We start from the raw sequence: 17,476 nt of genomic DNA on the forward strand, positions 1-17,476 counted from the left end.
TTTCTTGTTCTCTGTGTTATCTTAGGTTTCCTAAATTTTATGTTGTTTACATGCATTATTGTCATAATCAGAAGAAAACCACATTAAACAAAAACATAATAAATGTTATAAAATTTTCAGAGTAATACTTATCCTAGTAATAAAAATCACTGCCTATTCCACAATGTGCCATGAGGCTTAATGTGCTTGAAGATATAAAAGAAGCCTGGAGAGTACAACATAATATGTGGAACTGGAATCTTTCCACGGCATGATGATAATGGCCACTATTTACTCTGTCTACTTCACACTACAATTGCCTCCACTGAGGCTACAACAATACTGACAAACAGTTCCACAAAACTGACAGATTCCATCCACTCAATGACAGTCTGCATGTGGTGCTCCTGGACCTGAGGAGACGAAAGGGAGAAAGCAGAAGCAGGAAGGAAGACCAAGGTCTTAGAGCTCTGCTAAGCCAAGTGTGGCCTTAGACTGGCGGCATCAACATCTCCTGGAAGCTTGTCAGAAATGCAGGAGCTCAGGCCCATGCTCCCACCCACTGAATCAGAACTTGCATTTTAGTAAGTTCTCAGGTGGTACCTATGCACATTAAATGTTAAAAGCCCTCTCCAAAATACAACACATTTCCCCAGTTTGAGGTGGGTTTGAGAAGATCTCAAGAAAAAATCAGACGCCGAGTAGAAGTACTTCTCAACCAAAAATTTATTGTCTAAGAGATGTAAAATCACCAAATCATACATAAGTGAAGGGCCTCCAGGCCTTTGGGTCATGCTAAGTCTCTGGCACTAACCCTGGAAAGCTACTATCATCTGATAAGCATTTTATAGGATGTGGACAGAAATCAAGCATTCTCTCTTCCACCTGAAGAATCCTGAGGCCTTGCCAGCTTGGTGGAGGGTTGTGCGTGAATGGTTAATGGGACACAGCCCAGAAGTGAACAGAAAAGAAACAAAAGTAGGTCAAAGGACTATCATGACATCTCCAGGCAAGGGCCAGGCCTTTCCCAGCACTCAGAAGGCAGCTGTGTTTGGAATGAGAAGAGGACAGGCTGAGTAAGAAGGCCACTTTTCTCACCCAAATGCCCCAGTTTGCCAAAAAGGAGGGCAGGGGTGGGAAAGAAGCCTTGATTACCATACCTGTAGTCCCATGACTCAAACAAATTAGGGCACTCACCTCATACATACATTACTCAATATAAGATCCCCTTATGCTGCTTTGAAAATGGAGGAGACTAACATTTAGTAAGGCTCTATTCTATGCAGCATTTCTCAACCCTGCTGTACCTTAGAATCACCTGGGCAGCTTTACACAGTTCTGATGACTAGTTCCCATCTGGAACAGTTGTAGAGCAATCCGTGGTGGGGGCATGGTGCTAGTCTTTGATAAAAAGCTCCTAGGTGATTCTAATGCACAGCCAGGGTCAAGTAACTCTAAATCTAGTGCCTGACAGAAGCTCAGAGAAAGAGGTGGAATATCATTCTCATTTTTAACATGATCAAGCTGGTGCAAGGTGGCAAAGAAACAGAGCTGGAATTTGAGCCAGGATCTGCTGTCTCAATCTAGAGCCCTTTGGTTTTTCTATGTCTACAGGCAACTTTATTTTCAGGGGGCAAGGAAGCTAGGGGTCCTCTCGGAGTCTGACCTGAAATAACCTGCAATAGACTCCTATGGAACCTCCCTCTATTCACATCCTTCCCCCCCTGCCGCCTCCTCCCCAATAAACACCTGCACCCGCCACTGGACTGTGCTGACAGGGTCCAGAAGCAGGAGCCAGCAGACCAGCGGCTGAGAGGTGGGGAGATAGTGGGGAAAAGAGCAATTCCAGGAGCTACCATTCACATAGACACTGATTATCAGGCACCACCCAAGCTACTTCATGAATCCCACAACAACCCTTGGAGGTAGACACTTCTATTTTCTATTTTCTAACTGAAAAAACTGATGGAAGCATAGAGAATCTAAGGAACTTGCTTGAATGCATCCAGCTAGTAGGTAGCAAAGCAGAGAATTCAACCCAAAATGTGTTGGCATTTTTTCACTGTCTTATATGGCCTTAGGAAGCATTTTACTTAACTGCAATATATGGGAGAACCATCAGTAGCAGAGAAAAAGGAAGCAGTGACTTAGTGGTACCTCAATAAATTACTTCTAAAGCTTTGGAAATAATGGTGCTGATTCAAGGATGGCAGGGACTCACAACACTGTCACAAAGATTACTGCATGATAATCCTACCAACTACCCTGCCAAAGACTTGCCTAGTGTTATGCCCAGTGTTATGGACAAGGAAACTATGGCAAACAGACATTAAGTAATTTGCCAAAGGTACCACAGATAGAAAGTGTGAGAACTGGGAGTTGTAGCTGATGACAAATTTAGTGCCTTTTTCAAGCCGCCAAGAGGTGAAATTTGGGAGGAGACCTTGTTTCAAGGTGGCAAAAAGTGAGCTGAACCACTAGTGAGCAGTTTACATTCTTCCTAGAATGTGGCTTGGCTGCTGTCACTTAGCAGCGTTGAGCTACTTTTTTAGTTAGGCATGTTTGTTTCAATCATTCAACCTGCAAAAAAAAAAAAAAAAAAGGAATATCTGCTTTATTTATTCTTTGAGAGGGACAAGTAGCAAGGCTGGGAAATGTTGAGGGGTTAATGGCACCACAATGAAGTGCAGCCCAGGGAAACCAATAAGCAAAATACAATGACCCAGGTGGGAACAGAACTTCCAAACCTGTACCAGAGAGAGCACAAGACTCGAGTCAGCCAGACATCTGTCCAGGTATCGGCCCGCCCTGCCATTCACAAGCCCTTATGGCAGGGGTCATATTGAGTAACCACGTGATGCCTCCTCTCCCTCTTCTGGAGAGTGATGATCCAACAATGTCAAGAGAGCAGCACAAGCACTGAAGGAGTGTACATTCTAGAGGGTGCTGCACCTCAGGCATGGAAGACATTTGCATTTTTATTTACTCATATGTGCCAGATGTCCCACCGAAGTGAGCACAATCCACACAGCCATGAGATATGAGATAGATTCTATTGCTTTCCTCTTTATAGATGAGGACATGGAGGCACAGAAGGGTCGCCCAAGGTCCCATGGCAAGGAGGTGATGATGGTTCAGGGTCTGAACCTAGTTCTTTCCATCTTTGAAGTTGATGTCTTTTGCAATACCCCATGCTGCTCGGTCAGAATCACCTACTACATGTAGAAATGTACTTAAATGGCCATAAAGAGGAATTAAGGTTTAACATTAGAAAGAACATCTAGGCCTTGAGGGCAGACATACTCTAGAATAGATAAGCCAGAAGTTCCAAACATGCTAGAAAAAACAGATTAGGAGCAGCTAGGAGTCTCTGAGGCATTCTATAGCAGAAAGAGCACAGGGACACACCGTTGCCAATTTTCTTAGGTTAGTTCAGTTAATAAATTAAATAAATAAATAAAACACAAAACTGAATAAAGAAAAAAGTCAAAACGATCTTCCCCAAACCATCAAAAATTCTATTAATTCATAAGTTACTACTCAGTACTTTATTTCTCTAGTCCTGCTTCAACAAATATCTGCTTTTAAAAATACTTTTGGGGTTTAGCAGTATAGCATTTAGTATTTTTCTAAACATAATTTTTATCATGGCATTTTCCCTTGTCACAAAACACATTTTCAAAACAACACGTAATCTTCGAATAATATTCCACTGTTAGGCTCTGCCACACTTTACTTAATCCATCCAATTGTTTATCTTTTTCCCCTCTTTTATAAATAACACTGCAATGAACACTTTTATTCTTAAATCTTCTCTGCCCATCTCTGATTATTTTCTTTGGCAAGATTCCTAGAATCAGAATACGGGACTAAAGGGAATAAGTGTTCCGAAGTCTACTGACAGTTACTGCCAAATTGCTTTCCTAAAAGGGTATATTAATTTGCATTTCAACCAGCAGCAAAGGAGAGTACCTGTCTCCCAGCACCCTCTCCGGGATCCAGCACTGCCTTAAAAATAATCTTAGCTAGTAAGACAAGTGAAAAATAGCAGCATGAATCAGCATAGAGCATTCGAATAGTCTGCCTGTAGTCGTACATCATTTAAATAGTCATCTACCTGTAGTCATACATTCAGTACGTGGCATACCCAGGATATGAACTCAGTCCTCTAGCTCCAGAAGCTGGGTCCCTAACCATTAGCCCAAAGAACTTTACCACAACTTGAATTACTCAGTAGTTGCCATGTGTCAGCTATTGTTTTAGGAAATTTTACATTGGAGTTCATAATGGCAAGGATCCTTGCAATTGTTTTTTAATCCCAACCTTAATCGAATGTCTTGCAATGATAGAAGTGTTCTATAACTGCACTGTCCAGCATGGCAGCCACTAACCACATGTGGCTGTTGAGCACTTGAAATATGGCTAGTGCAACCAAGGAAATAAACGATTAGTTTTGTTTCATTTTAATTAAATTTAGTTTAAAATGTGACTAGTGGCTACTATATTGCATAGAATAGCTCTAGATTATCTAGTGCATTGCTCAATAAATATTTATGAAGTAAAAAACTTATGTGTTCTTCTAATTCCACCTACTTCTACCATATTTCTTTCAAGGCAAGAGCTGCCCTCTTCCTCCCTCATCTCTGTGTGTCCATTTGTTTTCTCCAATGCAAGGTGAATGCTATTTATCTGTCATGTGGGATGATGTGAGGATCAGCTAATTAATGTTTGCAAAGAGCTGCATTGCTGACTGGTTCTCAGAATAATTGCATGTTAATAAAACGTTTAAATGATCAGTTCTCATCCTGAGGTCAAAGCAGAGCTGGGTTTATTTAGTAAAAAGCTGGTTTCTCTGACTCACCCTGAACTGGATCCTTTCACTGTGGACCTCATCAATACGAGCCCTTCGCATTTAAAAGGTTCTACCGAACAGAAGATACTGAAATTTATCTTCACAATAGTTTTGATGTCACAGTTTGATGAGTAAATTAATAATACAAACAAGATTGGGGAGGGTGGATATTTAACCAACTTGAACAAATTGCTTTTAAGCTCTTAAGCACTTTAATTGCTTGCATGATAATGATGCAAATTTTTACATGTCTTGATCCACTCTCAAAGTAGGCCCAGAAAAAGGACCTCTAAAGGGAAACACTTTGCTAAGTTATCAGTTTGAATTACGTGGCATATTCTTGAAAGTTACAAAGTTGCCATTCTAGGAGAAACAAGGATTTAGGAGCCAGAGAGGCCTACCATCAAATGCTAGTTCTAGCTGTGTGACCCCGGGCTCAGCCTTACTGAGCTTCAGTTTCTCTGAAACACAGAAAGCACTGAGTATGTTTTTGTTATTGCATTTTCTGTACACAGAAAGCACTGAGTTCGTTTTGTTATTGCATTTTCCATCTCCTATATGACTACAGGATGAGAAGACTGACTCCGCCCCTCTGCACTTTATTTCCACTGTTTGTGGAAATAAAGATTATTCCTCAAATCTAAAATGAAAGAATGGACACATCCTTGTATAGTGCCATTCTACAAATATAAGCAACTCCTCTTGACATCCAGGGGTCGTGATTATTACTTTCTGAAATAATGTTAGAGCAGTAGATAGCTTGAAATCTTGCTACTCCATGTGTGGCAATGGACCAGGAGCATGGCAGCACCTGGGAGCTGGCGAGAAATGCAGATTCTTGGGCCCCTCCCCAGACCAACTAAAGCAGAATCTGCATCTTCACAAGATCCCAGAACTAGGAGTGTGCACGTTAGAGTTTGAGATTGCACTAACTTAACAAGACATGGAAACCACTCTCTTCTCCCAAACTAATTTTATAGTGAGGAAAACTGGCATCAGGAATTGGCAAGGTTTACCCAAGGCCATAAGTGTACTAACTGCAACCCTTTTGTTTGACTTTCAAGGGCTGCAAGACCAGCCTTTCAGAAATCAACACTCATCCCACGGCGAGAAAAATCGACTTTCAAAGAAAAACATTCTTAAAACCTAATGTTCTTAAGGATTTTAATGATTAACCAATTGCCTCTGATAGCCTTTTGCACTATTGGGTGAGGATACAGTGATGCCATTGTGTAAAGCCAGTGCAGAACACATAGGAAAAGGGAACTGGGGTGCTGATCACTGCTCTGGAGATCCCATATGGCCTGTTTCCTTTCTGTTTTCCAAATGAAAGAAAAGCTCTGATTTGATGTTCAGAACACGACAAAGAACAGAAACATCCCCTCACCTTCCCTAGTGAAACTAGAGTGGCATAAGTATCAAAGCAGCATCTAAACCGTTGTCTGAAGTCAGAGTCAGCAACCAACAGAGCAGGCTCCCTCTATGGTGACCACACCATGAAACAATCCTGAGGTGACCTCTCTACCTGATCTAAAGGAACTCCTCATGTCTCCTGCTGAGCATGGGGGCACCTTGGAAATGGGAGGACTGGACTTCCCCCACTGCTTCCACTGAATTCTTTATCAGATGACTAGCTATCTAACTACAGGGAACACATATTTTCTGGTCACAGAAATCCCACACTTGAGAAGGGGGAACAGCAAAAGCACCCACTGATTGGATTGAACCATGCAAGGAGGGGACAAGATGCCTAACAATTTCCACTTTCAAAATAGCATGTAGGCATGTTGATTGATTGATTGATTGGGCCCTGGAACTGTGAAGGGAGACTCCGTTGGGTTGATTTTTCCCAGTAAAATGCCATACAGCAGGTGGAGATAAGCTTGCTGTGGGGTAGGGTCTCAACTGTTTGCTTTGTAAGATCTCCCAGGTCAGTTTAAGGCCTCCGAACCAAAGGGAAGGAGAAAGGTGGGAGGGGGAAATCCACAGCCTCAGCAAATGCTGAAGACACACACCCTTCTTGGAGGAACTATTTGTCATTCACCATGGAGCCAGCCCCACCTACAATGCTGAGGAACATATTTACATATTTCAACTCCATTGCTGGCTGAAGCACTCCAGAAAGTGATGATTCCAAGAGCCAGGGAAGAAAAATGTTCTTGGAAAAAGAATTTGTGTATCAGTTCAGCAGAACAGCTCAAAATTATGCAAATTCCCTGCTTGAAGTTTGACTGTCACCCCTGCCTTCTTCTACCACCTGGGCTTCCAAGCCTGTAAGAGACTGCAAAGTAAAGAGCCATATTCTGGTTAAAAAGATGAAAGAGACATCATGGTTTACCTAACTGCTTTTCATGTGTGACAGAAGCTTTAGTATGGTATCTGCCTTTAACCCTGAAATGCTACTTTCTAGGAATTTATCTTAAGGAAATACTAAAACTGCACGGTATGTACAAGGATGGTTACTACAGTCTTGTTATGATAATAAAAAAAATGAAGAATAAACACAAAGTCAAAAAATTAGGTACTCATTAAATTATATGTGCCATACTATAACATTGGCGGTCTATGTAGTAGCATTACAAATGTCACGGTATGAGGAAAAGAGAGCATGAAAAGATTTGCATGCTTTATCATTAGATGAAAATAAGCATTCAAAACACTATACTAGGATCTCATCATTTTTTCTACATTCATAAAGTCACAAGGTACAACCCAAAATGTGGTGTAACATTTTGGCTTTGCTTTTCTCTGTAATGCCTGAATTTGCTACAGTGAGCACATATTACTTTGGTCATTAGAATAAAGTCTGTAAAAGAAAAAAAAGTAATAAATATATAACCCAGGAAGCAATAGGCACATATATTTACAATGCTTCATTAGACATTTCCCTTATAGAGAACATTCAGGGATCCATGTTTGCTTGGCTCCCTGAGAACTGGGGCATGTTACTTTCAAAGTGGCCCCCACAGCCCATCTGTCAGTGCAAAGCAAAGATGGAGTGATTCAGCTTTCAGTTACAATAAAAGCCAAGCTGATAGACCATGTAAGAAGGCAGGTAAAAATTGGCCCCTTAGATCTAGAATTGACATAGATTTACCCTGCTAGGCTCTTGGAATTAAATCTGCAAGGAGGTGATTTAAATCCTATTGTTCTTTTGTTTAACTTTTTAAGATTAATGGTTGTGGGAGAAGTTACTGGGACAGGAACTACAAAAGGTTTGGCCTGGGGCTGTATAGCTGTTTGTTAGACCAGGACAGGGGCTGAAAATCCCAGGCAGAGACTTGCACCACTGGCACTTATCAAATCTCATTTTCCTTCAACCTCTAGCACAATTAGAGTGTGAGTTGGCATCTTAAATTGAGTCTCTTGCTTGTGTTGCCCAACAATCTTTAATTCCTAATCACCTTATTTTCCCTTATTTGTAACTTTTGATTTGGAAATATCGGGTTATGTAACATGCCAATCTGCATGAGGATGCAACTCTGTCAGAAAAAGGGACTCAATGAAGCACAAATTCTAACAAAACTGGAAATGACTTTCCTAAGAAAAGAAAAGATATTTTCATTTCACGCATTTGAAGCTGGTTTTAAATAGGCTGGATGCAAGCTTGGTGGTTGATTTCTCTGCCCAATCTCCACCCAACAAATGCAGGATGCTTCCTGGAAGGGGATAAGGAGGTAGAAAGGAGCAAGCATCTGTGAAGGGACCACAGTATGCCAGAGGCCTTATCGATGTTAAAACTGACAGTGTTCAATAATATGAAAGATTTAAAAAGATGAGGAAATGTTCTAGGTTAAAAGAGTTTAAACAGACATGAAAAGCTGAATGAACTCATAAGCCAGGATTTTCTATTGCTACAACAGACGTTATTGGGACAATTGGAAAAATCTGAATAAAGTTTATAGACTGGATCATAAAAAAAAAACTGACAGTGTTGCAAACTAAGTAATATTGTGCCATTTTACAGGGGAGAGGACTGAAGCTCCAAAGACAATTTGCCTAAGGTCACAGAGCCATGATTCCAACCCAATAGTTAAGAGACTAAAGTCACATCCTATCACCTTACTCCCACAAAACCACAAAAGATTGAGGAGACTATACCAAATAGAATCGGATTCCATTGGAGGAGAGTCCGTGGGAACCCATTACTTAATACCTAGCCTTCTACCTCATATTCCCAGGCCACTCCACTCACTATAGAACTATCCTTTGATGGTTCTTGTTCAGACCAAGCACTAGTTCTGCCCCTTGGGGTCCGCACTGGTCAAGGCCGGTCTATTAGGGTGGCTGATTCGCTTACCGCACCACTCTACCTCCACCATCAAACAGAGGCCTTGATGAGAACAAGATGCGAGCAGAGAAAGAACCCAAGTACTCTTTCTAGAAAACCGAAGCTCTCCGTCCCTGATCCCTTCCCCACCACAGAAGATGGCAATTCCACAAGCCCTCCGCACCCTGCCCTCCCTCCCCTCAGTTCAAGACACATGCTGGGAATAAAAGCTTCCCCGAATTAGCCCCCTAAAAGCACACAAACATCTATGCCCTATGTCCTGGCTGAATATCTTGAGAACTTTCAGTTCCCCAAACATTTCCAAGGACCTACGGCACACAAGGTGCCGCTAAAGGAGACACCCGTTCACTCCAGGCAATCAGCTCCAACAGGTCCAGTTCCACTAAGTGGAAGGGCTTCCCATCAACACCCGCACCAGAGAAAACGGATTCTTCCTCAGCATTCCCTTATAACACCTGGAAAGGGGAAACCTGTTTTTTGCGCTATGTGTGCCTTTGCTGCAAATCTCTGTCCCCAACGCATACACACACATACACACAAATACACACACACATAGGCGCGCAGAAAACTAGTTCCCACTGTCAACACCAGTGAAAACACCCCTCGTAACTTTGACGTGAAGGGCTCCCGCTAAAAGCCAACTGCAGAGCGCCCGGAGCGCGCTGTGCGTCCGGAGGAACGCGGCCGGGCGGGGGAGGGGAGGAAGGCGCGGCCGGGACCCTGCACTGTGCCGCGCGGCGCTTGCGGCTGGAACCTGGCCTGGAACGCGGTCGTCTCGGCTCCAGTTTCCCGCCCAGGCCCCGCCCACCCGGCCGCCCCGCTGGTTCGCACCGCCGCTCCGGCCACCAAGGAGCCCAAAGTTGGTGGCGTCCCGCGGACTCCGGCGGAGAGCGCGAGGGAGTCGCGGCCGACTCCCGTATCCCGAAGACAACCGGAGGCCGGTGGGGGGAGGCGGGCCACGAGGGGCTGGGGCTAGGGAGCTGGGATGCGCGGGCCCCGCGCGCCGCGCCGGGAAACAGGTTGCGGCGGAGTCCCGTCCCCTCCCCCTCTGCCGTCCCCGCCGCGACCCGATTCCCGCCGTGCCGGGGGAGCTAACCCAGCCGCCTCCGGGGCGCCCTCCTTCTTCCTGGATTCCCGCGGCTGGACCAGAGCCCCTCTGGCAGCCGGGTTAAAGGCTCCTTCAGCAAGGTCAAGGCGCGGCCGGCTGGCACCTGGGGATTTTTTTTCCAGCCGAGCACTGGCTTTTCAATCGCATTGTTAAGGATCATGGCAGCGGCAGGAAATCCGAAGGGCCCCACAGGTCTGCGAGAGGGAGCATTTATTTTACAGCACGGAACAGATTCAGACAGATCGGGGATTTCAGTGGGAGGGGACGAGAGGTTTCAGGACGCTGGAATGTGGCAAAAACAAAACACTCCCCACCCATGCACATCACCATCTCCTGACTGCGGGCTGGGGGGAAGGGAGTTCAGGGCCAATGTGTCCCAGACTTCAGCGTTCCCCACGGCTCTGTCAGGGCTGGGGTGGCTTATCCCTCTACAGACGAAAATCAAGATTTAAAAGCACACTCTTACTGTGGTTTCTCTATCAAAGCCCATCAACGTGATACACAGGCTGCGGCGCTGGAGGAAAGCGGCGAAACGTGGAGAATAAACGCAACAGAAGCAAACTGCTGTCTGCAGAGGGGAGAGGCGAGGGGACGGAAGCCATACCCGACCCCAGCCCCATCCCGTCCCCATCAGCGCCGGGCTAGCGCAGGAAACCAGGAATAGGTGTAGGTAAGGGTGGCAGCCCGGCAGAGCCAGCGTTCTACTCCCTCTAACCCCTCGCCAGCGTGGGCCTGGATGGCTGGGCTGCCTGGGCATCTCCAAGGGGGACCAGGCACCGCGCGCAGGTTTCTAAACATGTGAAGGGCACAGGGCGTGAAAGACGAGGAGGGGCGCCCGGGAAGGGCGGAAAAGAGGGGCTTTGGGGCTCCCCAGGACACCAAGTCAGTTTCTGAAAACGGCGTTCCCTGTAAGGCCTTCCAACACCTCCGAGAGAAGACTTAGAGCTCTGAAGACCCAATGAAACCTGAGTTCTGACTGACTCCTCCTCTGCGATCAATTCCGGATGCCCCCACCTAGTCCCTGCCTCGGTAACCGGTTCTTTGGGGACAGCAGCATCAGCACCCGACGCCCATCGCACAAGTGGGCGCCGTGGTGCGAGGCGTATCCTAGTTACCCAGGCCGGGGTGGGGGCGCCCCGGTACTTACACTCTCCAAGCAGGCAAACTTTCAGGCTTGTCTTTCGAGAACCGGGAGCTCGCTCGCATCACAGTTCCGGGTAATCACCGAGGCAGCTTATGTAATTGCCCGCGATGCCGCTCGGCATATCTCTCTCCTTACACGGCCTCAGAGCTCAGTACATGGGCACCCTCTTCCCCCCACCCCCACTCCGGCGATCGGAATCCCGAGCGTGCCCCACCGCCGCCTTCTACAAAGCAGCAGGATGATCTCGTGTGCTAGTCAAACACGAAGCCAGTATGCAGGTTCCGGCAAAACCCTGGCTGCCTCCCTGCGCCCCTTTCACTGCGCTGATGGTTTACGGATAACTGCATCTCTATAAACCCTCTCTCCACGGTTAGGGGGTGGGAGGGAGTTAGAGATCGGGTGGGGGGTTGGCGCGGTACTGTTGAGGGCTCCGCACCCAACAGAGCAGTAATACACATCCACATGGACGCGGGTGCATAAATCGCCTTAACGTTTTGCCCTCAAAGCGGAGCCAATTTCCAAAGTTAAGGACCACGCAGCTGAATTTCCAGTACTTTCCAACCTCGCCTAGGCGGGGGCAGGCAGAGAAGGGGCGGGCAGCGGGCAGCTAACTCGCCCGACCACCCTGCCAAGAAGGACTCACTAGGTGAACCCCCCGCCCTCCACCCAAGTTGTTGTTTGTGTATTCCTCGGTTGCGTGTGTGTGTACACACACACACACACACACACACACACACGCCGCCCCACTACCTTCCTGTCTGCTCCTCCAACGTAACGACCGCATTTAAAAATGGCAATTAAAATGACTAAGGAGCTCGGTGATCACATTTCAACCCAGAGCACATTTCCCCAAGCTGGGGGTGAGAGTAGTCATACAGTCACACTCACACCCGGGAGCCCTCCAAGCGTCCATCTGGCGGCTTCAGCCTCAATTGGCTCCTAGACGAACATCAATACCGCGGCCCGGCGCCCGGTGAGGAGAGACGGGCGCCCCGCGGGTTGCAGAGGGCGAGGAGGTGGGGTCGCATCTCCGGGATCTGAGCTCCAACCACCGCCCGTGCGGGGCTGCTGCAGCCGGCACTTGCCCCGCAGGGCAGGCTGCAGCCGCTGAAGCCCGGCGCCGCCTCGCGGGCTCCCGCAGCTCCCGCCGGGGGCCTGGGGCGAGCTGGTCTGCAGAGGGGCTGCAGGCGGCCGGGCCAGGGCGGGGAAGGGGATCCGGGAGAGGCAGACGAACCTGGGGCGGGCCGCCTCCCACCTCCCTGCCCTCCCCCAGCCCTTGCTCCCAGGCTCCAGTCCGCGGCGGGCTCCGGGGGCTGCGGCGGCTCCAGGCTCCAGAACAGCTTGCCTCTTCGGCCACCCGCGCCCTAGCCTCCCTCCTCCCGGGCCAGGGGAGCAGGCAAACATCTCCCAGAGCCCTCGGCAGCCGCGTGAGCTACCCGAATCCTGCCCGGGCCAGCAGTGCAGAGGGCGATGGAGCTGGCGAGGCGTCGCCGCGGTCCCCAAGGCGCTTTTCCGTAGAGCGGATCACGCCGCCTTACCGTGGCTGCAGGCTGCTACCGCCGGGGAAGCGGGGAGGAGGGCTGCAGGGAGGCAAGACGCCGCGCCGGTGGCTCCTCTCTCTCTCGGCGGCGCGGCTTCTCTGCTTCGCGAGCCGGAGCGGGGCGCCCAGGAAGGAGCAGGTCCCGGCTCTGCGCTCAGCTCCAGCGAGACCAACAATAGCTCCCGCGGGGAGCGGAGCCCCAGCGAGCCTCCAGCCGCGCGCGCACGCCCGGCTCCCGCTCCCGGCCGCTCCCGGCCGGCGTCCCTGCCAGCACTGCTGCCCCACATGAAACAGCTGCAATCCCGAGGCTTCTGGGGGGTTGGGGCGGGTGTGTGCGCGCGCGTGTGTGAGTGTGTGTGTGTGTTTAATAGCTTCCCTTCTCTTCTTCCCCTCCCTGCCTGCTCGCCTGCCTGCCTCCGTCCCCCACCCTCGCTCTCTTACACACAGAAAGAGAGGGCGAGCGAGAGACACACACACACACACACACACACACACGCACACGCAGGTTACATGAATGGGAGGCGGGAGCCAATCCTACGAGGCCAGCGAGCCGCGCGGCGCACTGGCGCTGGGAGCAGGGCCGCACTCCGGCGCGGGGGGGCGCCACGCAGGTGATGGGCGCCTCTCCGGGGGCCACGCGTGGCCGCTCCCTCACCCCAGTCTCGGTTCCTCTCTCTCCTTCCCCCTTCCTCTCCGCCGCCTTCTCCATCTTCTCTCCTTTTACCTCCTTCGGTTTCTCGAGTTCTCCGAGCTCTCTCAGTTCGGTATCTTTCCTGGTCTCTTTCTTCTTTTACCCTCCTTGCTTGCTTTCTCTTCCCCTTTCTGAAACTTTCTCTTTTCCTTTCTGGACTTTCTTGTACTTCCTCTCCTCTTGCCTTTTGTTCTCTTTCCTCCTCCTTTGGCTTTCTCTCCAGGCTCCCTGTAGCACGGTCTCGTCCCCTCTCCCTCCTCTTCGCCTTTCCCTGGGTCTCTCTGGCGCCCAGGGCCTCCCTTCTGCCTGCTCGCTGGATGTTACTCCACACCCCCCACCCCAACACTTTTCTAGGGACGGTCTCTTTCAAGTTGCTACTGCGGCACAATCAGAGTAATTAAGAGCTGAGATCTTGAGTTCCTTCTTCAGGCATGCAAGATGCCCAAAGAAAGGCCCTCCTTCCTCGGACAACTTCCCCAAAACCATGGTAACAGCTACTGAGTCGTGATAACAATCACTTAAAAAATAGCAGTGATTGCGGTCCAAGAGATTTCTGTCCCTCGAATGTCTGGATCGTGATGGCAAGCACATTTCCAAGAGAAGGGCATTTTTATGTGATGAGAGCGGTAGTTTGACTGAGTGGCAACTTGGAAGGGCTTTGGGGAAGAGACTGGAGGAATTCCCACTCCAGCCCTGCTGCCTGCTGGCTATAGGACTTAGTGCGAGCCATTTCCCCTTACCCGACTTCAGTTTTCTCATCTATAAAATGGATGATACCGACTTCACCAGTTGTGGTGAGGATTAAAAGCGAGAACAATGGAAAGAAAGCACTGGGTGTATATGAGATGCTTAATTATGTTAGTTTCTTTCTTTAAGACAACTTCCTTCATGATCTTCTGCTACAGTGTGTCTCTCTGATCTAAAGTAGTCAATGAAGGAGGAAATGTGACAATGCTAATTTCACATAAATGTGAAAGGAGGGGTAGGCTATTTTGAAAACTCTTCTGTGTGGTGAGGAGACTGTCTAGCCAGTTGCCATATGCTGATTATAAAGGCATCACAGATTATAAACGTGGGGTGCTGGAATGCCCCTTCAACATCTCATAACTAGGGCATCTCAGAAAGGCAGGGATGGGTTGGGGTGGGTGGGAAGTTTCCACACAATCTGTCCAATCTATTTTTAAAATCTGTATGATAAGTGTACAGTGACCAGTGACAAAGCCTCTGAGATTAACTAAAATGTCAAGTCTCTGCCTTTGAATAGCATTTATCAACTTTGCGTCCTCACTGCAGACATCAAATGCTGGGCATCAGTGGTGATTGGCAGTTAGATTTAGTCCTTCAACAAATATTTGTTGACCACCTCCTACTTTGTGGCAGGTGCTGTGATAGGTCTCGGCATTCAGTGGTGAGACAAACAGGCCCTGTTTTCCGAGCTTACAGTTCAGTAGGCATGTTTCATGAATGTATACTGAGAAAATGAGACACATGTACCTGAAGGAGTAACATTGGTTTGGTGGACAAATTCTTTCATTACAGAAGATCCAAGACAGTGAGTATAAGAAAGGGATCTTTGAGAGTGATAATTTTGCAAACCACTTTCAGTCTATGCATTTCATTTGACCAGTGAGAAAAATGAGACCCAGGTGCTAAAAGTAGTGGGTGAAAGTATGTTGAGAAACAAAAAATATATATAGGTTCAAAGTATCTGCCTACATGATACTGATTAATTTCAAAGGGGAAAATAGTAACTTTTCAATAGAAAACCCGAAAGACTCCACCTTGAGTGATTAAAATCAGTATTAGCAAGAATGTGACAAATAGACATCATGTGGCCCCTGATACAGTGCACTGGGAAGGACATATCACTTCTGTGATATTACTGGTAGACATGAATAACCTGAATCTAATCATGAGGGATGCCCAGTGGAATTGTTGGGAGTAAGGGAAGACTTCCCATAGGAGGTGACAGGTTCTCACTCTGTCACCAAGGCTGGAGTGCAGTGGTGCCATCTTGGTTCACTGAAGCCTCAACCTCCTGAGCTCAGGTGATCCTCCCACCTCAGCCTCTTGAGTAGCTGGGACCACAGGCATGTGCCACCACACCACGCCAAACTAATTTTGTTTGTTTGTTTGTTTTACAGATGAGGTCTCACTATGTCGCCCAGGCTGGTCTCAAATACCATCAATCCTCTGGCCTAGGCCTCCCAGAGTGCTGCGATTACAGATGTGAGCCACCATACCTGGCCTCAAGCTGAGTTTTGAAGGCAAGGAATTAGCTAGACCGTGAAAGGAGGGGAGATGCTTTTTAGGTACAGGTAATAGTATGATGACATGGACAAAAGCATGAGACACTCATAGCAGAGTTGGACATATTGGGGGAGGGTCTTGGAGGAGTCTAGACGAGTCCTAGAGTCTAGGATTGGATTTTTGACAGGGCCTGAAGGAGGCTAAGGATCCAAACATCCAGAAAGTTCAGGTACTGGGGCAGAAGGAGGGTAGACAGTTAATAAAGGCTTTTAAGAAGAGGAAGGATGTGATCTTGAGTATATTTTTAAAAGATGATTTGGCAGCAGTGTAGAGAAATGGATTAACTGGGGTGACTTAGGAAGACTAGAGGCAGGAAAAAGTAGGTCATTTAGGTAAACTAAGGCAGTTGCAGTGAAGCCAGATAAGGGATGAGAGATTTGAGAGAGATTGAGGATGATTTTGGTTTCTGATTGGATGAGGGTAGCAAGGAGAAGCCCAAAGTGACACTCAGTTTTCAAGCTTGGGTATCTCAATGGAAGGTGGTACTACTCATTGCGATGTCAAGAATATTCAGGAGGAAGTAGAATTCAGGGAGAATTTTAGAGGGGAAAAAAGGGTCAGTTACTACCATGTTATAATTTAACTCTATAGCTAACCTGAGATTCTCCTATATGGCTGTTCTGTGCCATAGGAAACACTAGTTGTAAAATTCAGCCTAAGACCTCCAAACAGCCAGCTCTGTGTATTACCCAGAAAAACAGGAGATTGGATATAATGACAGTACATTATTTGTAATAATGGGAAAAAAATTGAAGCAGCCTAAATGGTCAAATAAAATAAGTAATTGGAGGACAGCCTCTGTTGGAATATTATGCAGCTACTCAAAAGTGTTTTTGCAGTTTTTCATGCCATAAAAAAGTTAGTATTGCCATATGTAATATTTTAAAAGAGAATTCAAAATTGTTAGCTACATAAAAACCCTCTTCCAGAAAAGTCTGAAGAAAAAAATGCCAAATATTAACCGTGTTTTCCTCTGTGTGATGGGGTTATGAGTAATATATATTTTCTTCTTTATACTTTTTCTGGTATTTTATAATCTTCCTACTATAAACATTCATTATTCCATTATAAAAACTTTTTAAAGCTGCCATTAAAAAAACACAAAGACATGGCTATGATCATTCCCCCTCTCCTGACTTTACCCCTTTTCAATCCACCCTTCCCACTCCCCCTGAAGAGTAACTGCGTTTTGAGTTTTTTTATCTTTGAGAGTGAAATAAGGAGGCATTTAACAAATCAGGGGAAATTAGTAGCTGGGCTAGAGAGGGAGAGAGGGCATTCTTATGGAGGCAGATACATTATAAGAGAGCTGTTGAAACTGTACATATTAAAGATGTTTGCATTGCCCTTATTGATTCTGTGATATGTTACAAGCAAAAGAAAACATATAGTGGGGTCAAGAAAATGTGAGTCTTTAAAGGGCAAGTTTTAATTAGCGAATGTATTTATTTGCAAAAAATCCTTCCCTTCAGAGTCCAGCAGTCACTATAAAATTGTTTCAGGGAGGAAGTACTTCAAAGCAAGAAGACACTGAGGAGCAAGAAGCAATGCCTCATGCCTG

General features: G+C 47.0%; 1 long non-coding RNA gene across 1 annotated transcript in view; it reads right to left on the reverse strand.

The window, feature by feature from the left end:
• The window catches only part of LOC131384588 (uncharacterized), a 224,828-nt gene extending 211,598 nt beyond the window's left edge, over window positions 1–13,230 (reverse strand). Inside the window, exon 1 of the long non-coding RNA XR_009215592.1 lies at window positions 12,913–13,230. This is a non-coding gene — a long non-coding RNA (uncharacterized LOC131384588). The remainder of the gene's footprint in view (window positions 1–12,912) is intronic.
• Window positions 13,231–17,476: the final 4,246 nt, after the last annotated feature.

The sequence above is a fragment of the Hylobates moloch genome, unplaced genomic scaffold, assembly GCF_009828535.3.
Source record: "Hylobates moloch isolate HMO894 unplaced genomic scaffold, HMol_V3 SCAFFOLD_11, whole genome shotgun sequence".
In the NCBI taxonomy this organism is placed as follows: Eukaryota; Metazoa; Chordata; class Mammalia; order Primates; family Hylobatidae; genus Hylobates; species Hylobates moloch.